Raw genomic sequence first — 8,751 nt, 5'->3', positions numbered from 1 at the left:
AGAGGGGGAGGAGAGAGAGATGTAGGAGAGTGAGGGGCGAGGAGAGAGGGGAATGAGAGGGGGAAGAGAGAGGGGGAGGGGAGAGAGTGGGAGGAGAGAGGGGAAGGACAGAGAGTGGGAGGAGAGAGAGGGGAGGAGAGAGGGCGCAGAAAATTGGGGTGAAAGAGAGAGAGGGAGAGGAGAGAGAGGTGGAGGAAAGAGGGGCAGGGAGAATGAGGCAGACAGCAGCAGGGGCAAAGGAGGGTTTCAGAGGAGGGGAGGAGGAGAGTGGGTGAGGTGTGGGGGCGAGGAGGAGGAGAGCGGGGGGATGTTAGCGGGAGAGAAGAGGTGAGGGGGAGTAGGTGGTGGCATGGAAAGAGGGAATAGACAGCAGGAGGCGTGGGAACAGAAGGAGGTGGCGAGAAGAATTCGGGAGGACAGAGTGGTTGAAGGTGGGGAGGAGGAGATTGGGTGAAAGACAGAAGTGCAGATGGGTAGGACAGTGAAAGTGGGGGCGGAAAACGAGGAGGGAATCGTGAAGACAGGTGAGGGCAGGGTGGCAGAGGAGAGGGGAGTAGGATACTGGGGGAAAGAGAGGGGTGGAAAGATGGTTAGGAGAGTAACCCACATAGACCTTGCTCTGTCTGAACAGTTCACCTTACCCTTTGGGCAACTCCACTATGGCCAGTCCACCCAGACCTGCACACCATTGGACCGATTGAGGAAACCCATGCAGACACTGGGGAGAATGTACACACTCTACACAGACGGTTGCCTTGGGCAGGATTTGAACTGGGTCCCTGGCAGTGTGAGGCAGCAGTGGTAACCACTGAGCCACCGTGCGACCGTAATGAGAGAGAGAGAGAGAGAGAGAGAGATGAAGTGAGAGTGGGGGAAGAGAGAGTTGAGAGAGGGAGAGAAGAATGAGGCAAGATAGAGGGGAGAGCGAAAAGAGATGGGAGAGAAGAGAGAGTGAGGAGAGAGAGGGAGAAGAGGGTAGGAGGAGAAGAGGGGTAAAGAAGAGGTGGAGAAGAGAGCAGAAGAATGAGAGTGTGAAAGAGAAAACGAGAGAGGAGAGAGAAGCGAAAGAGAGAGCGACAGTGAGAGAGATAGAAAAGGCAAAAAGGGAACAAGTGACCCCCAGCCCACACTCTGTCACACTCAGACAGAGCTGAAAATGTGTTGCTGGAAAATCGCAGCAGGTCAGGCAACATCCAAGGAACAGTAGATTCGACATTTCAGGCATAAGGCCCTTCTTCAGGAATGAGGAAAGTGTGTCCAGCAGGCTAAGATAAAAGGTAGGGAGGAAGGACTTGGAGAAGGGGCGTTGTAGATGCGCTAGGTAGAAGGAGGTCAAGGTGAGTGTGATGGGCCGGAGTGGGGTGGGGGTGGAGAGGTCAGGAAGAAGATTACAGGTTAGGAAGGCAGTGCTGAGTTCGAGGTCGGTTCCGTCGACAGGTGCTGAGGAAGGAGATGTGGCTGTGGTAGCAAGTCTGTTTGAGAATGTGGCTGAAGAGCTTCTGTGCAGAGGAGATGACCTGGGGTGTGCAGTGAGCGAGGGAGGGACTCCCTCTGCAATCTTCTTCGTGACCTCTCTGCCCTCACCCCACTCTGGCCTATTACCCTCACCTTGACCGCCTTCCATCTATCGCATCACCAATGCCCCTCCCACAAGTTCCTCCTCCCTACCTTTTATCTTAGCCTGCTGGACACACTTTCCTCATTCCTGAAGAAGGGCTTTATGCCTGAAATGTCGAATCTCCTGTTTCTTGGATGCTGCCTGACCTGCTGCGCTTTTCCAACAACACATTTTCAGCTCTGATCTCCAGCATCTGCAGTCCTCACTTTCTCCTCACAGACAGACAGAGACAGTAACAGGTCAATACTCCCCCTGTCAGCCCGCATGGCTTGAGGATAATGGCTGACTGAGCAATGTTCAAATACTCCCAGAATCTATTACCCAAGCCCCATCTACTCCCCAACCTAGTTCATCCTGTCAGCTCCCAACTACCTCCAACTGGAACACACCTCCCCCAGGTATGGGATACACCAACAATCACCTAGGACTTTGGTACAGATCGTCAGGGAGGATATGATGGAGAAACTGTATGCAGTGATTGGTAATGACTGAGGATGCAACACTCAAATGCCAATTATTTCCAGTTTGTGATGAATCGATTGATCAAGTCAGATCTAGAGTAAATGTTTCTTTGGCGTTTCCTGTCTATGAATCTTCTTCAAATATTCAAAGAAGTTTAATAAAGGCAGTGTCTGTCCAGGTGAGAAATCAGAGAGACAAATAATTCCCTTTGTTTGATACTTTTGTGTATATATCCTTCCTTGAAATCCTTGGAGAAAGAAGCTTCAAAGATCCATCACTATTAGGGCAGAGAGAAAAGAATAATCAAAATAAAGTAAGAAATTGTCTCTAAACATTAACATTATTTCTCTCTCCCAAAAGGTGCCAGTCCTATTGGGTTCCTCCTGCACCCTCTCGATAATTTCAGAAACTCGCATTATCCCTCCTCCAGGTCGAGGGTGATCAGTATACTCACAACAGAGATCATCATACATTGTGAAGAATGGGAGGGTCCAGAGAGGGGATAGACTCATTCATTTACCAGTAAGATTAAGGAGTGATTTAGGATGCAATGGAGCAACTGGAGTTGAAGCGAGATGCAATAGAGCTTATTGGCTTATAATTGGTATAGATAAGGAAGATGAAAACAAGATGTTCACATTAGCTGGGGGAAATGGACGAAGAAATACAAAAATTAAGATTGTGGATAGATTGACAGGGAGGATTTGATGAAGTCGCTATATGGAAGAGATTCAATGTCCACTGTATCTTAATGGATCTCATTTGGACTGAACAGCCTGAAGTTCTGTATTTAATTTTCAGATTCTGTCAAGCCATGTGCTTGAATTATCCCAGTACCAGAGTCATAGTGATGTAGCTCAGGCAGTCATTTTGAACGATCTGGGTATCTTCTAATTCCCAGTTCCTTTCCCTCTGGGTGTTTGCAGACCCCTCAAGCTCTCTGACACTTTTGGTAATGAAAGCAGGAAAATTGGTGACAGACTCTGAAAACAGTGAGAGCTCCAGTTGTTCCACCGCCCTTCAGATCCCCGCTAACCTTCCTGCTTTAGGGAAATCGGCACGCCTGGTTGGTGACAGGCTGTATGACTCCAATGGTCAGCAGTGGGCTGAAAGATAAAGGTTGGTAGTTTGACACCATCCAGGTATGGAGCTTTGGTTGTTCCAGATCAGACTATGGGAATACTACCCTAGCTCCATTTAAACCGGAAAATCCATGGCAAGGTTGAATTGCAGCCCAAACCATTGATGATTCTGTGTTCCCTGGCTCCACATGGAGTAAGATAGGGACAAACACTGCTCTCTCCAGACCCCTGCTGTCAACAGACAGTGGCCACTGCAGCTCCCTGCACAGCCCTGGGACACAGCTTACAGAAACTCCCCCATCCCCACTCCCACCTCATGAATGGCGCTTCCCGTGTGAAAATCTTTACATTTAATACGGGAACGGTTGCAATCCAACCCCTGTCCCCAAGATGAGAAGCTGCAGGATTTTGTGATGAGAACAGTGTTATGAAGTTGAAGACGTGCCCTCCACCTTCAAATGAGAGTGAATGCTGTTCGGAACTGAGCGCTGACAAATACCTGTGATGACCAGCTCGCAGTCTCAGCCTGTACTGGAAAATTGGAAAGATGTAACGGTTGGCTGTGGAACAAGTCAGTTTTGTTTGGTAATTAAGAAACAATTCCAATTTTACCAATCAATTTAAATTATGCCTCAGAATACTAAAATCCAATCGCTCTTGAATTTAGTGTTTAGAAACACTGCAGAACCGTGTGCTTCCACGATGTTACTCCCACTGACCATTCCCCATGAAACATGCCCAGGTTCTCAGTTGAGGATTTTTGCTGGGAACCTTTGCCCCTTGGCTTTGAACCAGGCCGCCTGCCCAAGGAAAGCAAATGTGGTACTGTTTTTAGTGGAAGGATCAGAGTCCAGGAACTCCACTGTGACACAGAATGGCCATCAGTGCTGTACACATCTGTGCATATTCAAAACCAGTTTGGCGAACACTGTGAAATGTTTCACACAGAAATGAAATGGGATTGTATTCCGTTTCATCACTCGAGCATGTATGAGCGAGCAAATTCAAAGCCAGGTTTGCTGACGTGAACAGCAAGTTACAAATCTCTGCTCATGTCAGTCTGAAAGGCTGCCATCGGGAATAAAGCTATTCTTGCCCGATTTTGAAGCGGGGAGTTTTCGTGTATGAGGTGACGCTAACAGCCCCTACACTACAGGAAATATCCCCGCGAGCAGCTGGTGTTCAGAGTCGGCCAGCACTAAAATTTACAGCGGTTCAACGCTTCATCTTTCTGTTTCCAGGAGCTGGTTATTCTCCAGCGTAATTGGCATCATTTAAAAAATAAGAAAATCACGTGAAATTGCTCACAAAATATAAACAAAGATGGTGTCAGGGGTGCACAGTTTGGAATGTCGGGCGAGCCTGAACATGCTGGGACGTCTTACCCTTCATCGTCAGGCATGACCTTAAGGAAGGTTTGTCAACAGAAAAATTTGAGTTATTGATCTCTGCAATATGGGGCGAGTTAAAAACTGGAGAGCATAGGTTTAAGGTGAGACGGGTAAAATATAAAACGGAATGAGGCACCTTTCCCACACAGAAGGTTGTGCGTGTATGGAATCAGCTTCCAGAGGAAGTGGAGGAGGCTCGTACACTCAGAAGATTTCAAAGGCAACCGGATGAGCTTCTGGATAGGAAGGGTTTAGTGAGATAGGGGCCAGATGCTGGGAAATGGGAGTTTGTTTAAAATGCATTTGAAGAGACATTGAAGCATGAATGCTGTTCTGGGGACAGTGCGAGGGCAATCAGCCATAAACAGCTCCCAGATCCTTCAGAGCAATTCCAAACTGCACTCCCAAAATGTATTGGAAACTTGGTGCACCGCCACCTCCCGGAAAGCTCCGAAATGAGGGAAAAGAAAGAACTGAACATGAACGGACCATGAAAAGTTAAGAGATTCCAGAACACAGTCTCGTTTAGATTAATTTGCCCATCCGATCAACAATGCGGCAGTGCCTGCTTCCTCCATCTCCAGGGCAGAAGGGAAGGAAATAAAAGAAATTTAAGACCATATGACATCACAATGTAGTGGAATTATTTTCCCATTCGCCAGAACACCAAATAATGAGAAGTAAAGTCACTGCAGGATTTTGTTTCACAACAGCGATGCAATACCAATCTCCGTTCTGTTTCAGTGAAAACAGTGAATAACACAACTTGGCCGGAACATGATGCAGCAGTAGAACCGCTTGAGGACGGGGACATTTCATGTGGGACGCAAACGTGATCATAACAGCATAAACACTGACAGGATAGAGAGTGTGCACTCTCCCAAATCAGAGGTACATTTCCAAAAGCAAAACCACATGGTTGTGTTGGAATTTAAACACAGCAGCATTTAACAGGCTGCAGTAAAACAAACAGCACACCCACAAAGGGCAGCGGTTGGATCTGAACTCGAGTCACCTGAGAGTTTGTAGTGAGAAAGCAGTTCCTTCGGTCACTTGGCCACGAAACCAGCCACAGCTGCAGTGTATTGTCTTACACCTTCCATGGTGCTCCTGTGAAACATTAGAAGCAAAGTCACAGGGAAACAGTTCTGTGATCCCTCTCCTGCTGGCACAGCTGCAGGGATATGACCAACTACAATATCAATCTCGCAACAAACATTCAATCCAGCCAAAAATCATTTGATAGCTGGAATCAAGCTTCTGAGATTTGCTAAAGCCACAAATGTAATGTCTGTATGAGAGACTGTATATTCGGATATGATTGGGCAAAGTAACCATGAGCTGCATGATATTGCTGGTATTTGGATTGTTGCTTTGGTAAATGATTTCGTCCTCTGCTCGAAACAGGACAACTTTCAGTTTTTGAGGATATTAACAGAAGTCAAAAGGTGATTGCCCCACCCCACCCCAGAAGATGTCAAAGAGGTGCTAACTGCCCTTGAGTGCTCTTTGTTCTCGATGTGAAGAGCTCTCTGCCAGAGTCACCTTCATGTCTCTGGTTGCTGAGTGAAACACAAAGAAGGAGCCCCTCAATCCAGACAAAAATCAATGGTAAGCTGAGGCTACCTACTCAGACTCTTTTCAGCTACAAATGTTTCTGTGAGTGCGTGAGAGTATATGTTCGCTTACGATTTGGTCAAATCACCATGAGCTGCTTGACATTACTTCAATTTCGATTCTTGCTTTGCTCAATGATTGCTCGAAACAGGACAACTTTCACGTTTACACGGAACATGAAACACACCGGACTACAGGGAAAATGCACAAAGCTGAGCAGGCCGTGTTCCACATTATACCGTGCAGCATAGTTTCAGTCACTGTGTCTGTTTTGCAGCATAAGGGTCCCAAAGAATGTTCTCCACCCTAAAACCGGAGGTAGCATTACAATCCGAGAACGACAGATCACCTTGTGAGGATGCTATGACCTCGGGGCTGGTTCGAGATGCCACTTTCCTTGCCTTTTACCTTAACCGTGCAATGGCTGCAGGATATTCACACCTGGACATGAGCCACATCGATACCGACTGACTTGGAAACCTGTGTGGGAAGCGACGAGAAGCGACTCAATAAATCTTGCTAAATTCCATGGTGCTTATTAGAAATGCAGTTTCTGTTCACCTCAATTTAAAAGGCAGTTTCTGAACATAGTAACTGAAGTCAAAAGGTAATTATCTCACCCCACCCCAATTCCGGGAGAGGTGCTAACTGCACTTGATTGCTTTTTGTTCTCGATGTGAAGAGTTCTCAGGCCATGAGTCACCTTCACGTCTCTTGGTGCTGAGTGACTTACAAAGAAGGAGTTTCACCAGAGCTGCAACTGCCTCACTTTCCCACTCGCCCTCCCCGTTTACAGTTTCCTGCTCGTCAGTGATTTAATGAAAACCAAAAGGTTGCGATGTTATTCTGCAGCCTCTCTGTCAATTCCTCCGTTTCAGTTCCAACATGGCTTAGATCTCGGGGCTCACCTTAATACTAGCGACGCTATGAAACCACAAGTCCAGAGGTTCCTCTGGGAGTGAATTTCTTTCATTGCTGTTGCTGATTGAATGAGTCACTAACGTGCGAAACTGATCCAAACCATGATTCAGCACCTCTGCTGCCAATTCTCGCACGTTGAATAACGACAGAGAGTTTCCAAATGAGGCCTTGCAGAGACGACTTTGGTTTACATTTGACAGACAGACTAGTTCAGGAATCAGTGGTGCGCTGATCAGTAGCACCAGCGCATCAGCTTCTTCCCTGTCTTTGAACCGGTCCGCCTGCGCAAGGAATGCAAATGCGGGACAGTTTTTCGTGGAAGGGATCAGAACGCGGTAACTACACTCTCAAACAGAATGACTTATGATCAGAACCAGGTTTTACAATGGTTCTGATCAGAACAAGCCTTTACAATGCTTTGCTCACTAATTAAATGGAAGTGCATCACATTTCACAAAGAGAGCAGATTTGTTCGAGCATTTTCGAAGGCAGATTTGCAGATGGGAGAGCAAGCAAGAAAGCTCCGTTCTTGTCCGTGTAAAAGGCTGCAATTGAAGAACAAAGCAGTTTCTGCCCAGTTTCGAACTGGGGACCTTTCGCGTGTGAGGCGAACGTGATGACCACTACACTACAGAAACGAGCTTCAGCGAGCGCGTTGCGGCTCTGTGGCATCCAGCACTGAAAGTTGAAGCCATTCTACGTTTCACCTTTCTTTTTCCAATAGCTCGTTGTTATCCAGGGAAATTGACATCTTGAAAAAGTCAAAAAATATAGACTGAAATTAGTGACAAAATATAGACAAGGATGTCGTCAATGTTTGGACTGGAGTGTGAAGTGGAATAAGCTGGGACAACTTTCCCGGCAGCATAACGGCTGCGACATGGTTTTATGGAAGGGTTGTAAACTGAGTATTTACGTGTTTTACACAAGCTAGGGTGAGTTGGAAACTCGAGAGCATAGGTTTAAGGTGAGTGGTCTGAAATTGACAAAGGACCCCGACGCACATTTTCCACTCACAAGGTTGTGGGTGTATGGAATGAGCTACCAGAGGGAGTGGAGGAGGCTATTGCACTCAGAAAATTGCAATGGTAATCGGATGAGTTTCTGGATAGGATGGGTTTAGAGGGATTGAGGAGAAATGCTGTGGAACGGGACTTGTTTAATTTTGGTGATGTGGTGAGCATGGATGAGATACACCGAAGTCTCTGTTTCCACGCGGTGTACCCCAATAACCTTGCGTTGCTTACACCGGTTTTAAAGGATTACTTTTCAGCGGAGCTTGCCGTCGCAGTCTGTAGCACAATCATTTAGTCTGTTCGACTGCTCACGGGAAAGGTAGTATTGTGAAACACTGCAGAAACGAACGACTTCCTTACTTTTGCTCCGACTGACCATGCTTCGTGAAACTTTCCCAGATCCTCAGTTGAGGATTTTTGCTGCTGCAAGTTACCTCAGAACCCCTGTTAACTCGTAATGTATTGAGCGAATCGCAAACAGAAAGCATTTAAACAGAACACAAACAAAACTGGCATACCTAATGCATATTCAGACACAGCGAAGCATGAATGCTAAATTATGACAGAACCAGTTAGGAGAGAAAATCTTTACAATGCTTTGCGCAGTAATTAAATGGAATTGTGTTACATTACATTTCACTACG

General features: G+C 46.7%; 1 non-coding gene across 1 annotated transcript; it reads right to left on the bottom strand.

The window, feature by feature from the left end:
- Positions 1-7,656: 7,656 nt before the first annotated feature.
- trnav-cac (transfer RNA valine (anticodon CAC)) lies at positions 7,657-7,729 on the bottom strand. The gene has a single exon. It is a non-coding gene; the product is annotated as a tRNA-Val (tRNA).
- Positions 7,730-8,751: the final 1,022 nt, after the last annotated feature.

The sequence above is a fragment of the Hemiscyllium ocellatum genome, unplaced genomic scaffold, assembly GCF_020745735.1.
Source record: "Hemiscyllium ocellatum isolate sHemOce1 unplaced genomic scaffold, sHemOce1.pat.X.cur. scaffold_427_pat_ctg1, whole genome shotgun sequence".
Taxonomy (NCBI): Eukaryota; Metazoa; Chordata; class Chondrichthyes; order Orectolobiformes; family Hemiscylliidae; genus Hemiscyllium; species Hemiscyllium ocellatum.
The sequence above is the reverse complement of the archived record's forward strand: the minus strand, read 5'-3'. Positions and strand labels throughout refer to the sequence as shown.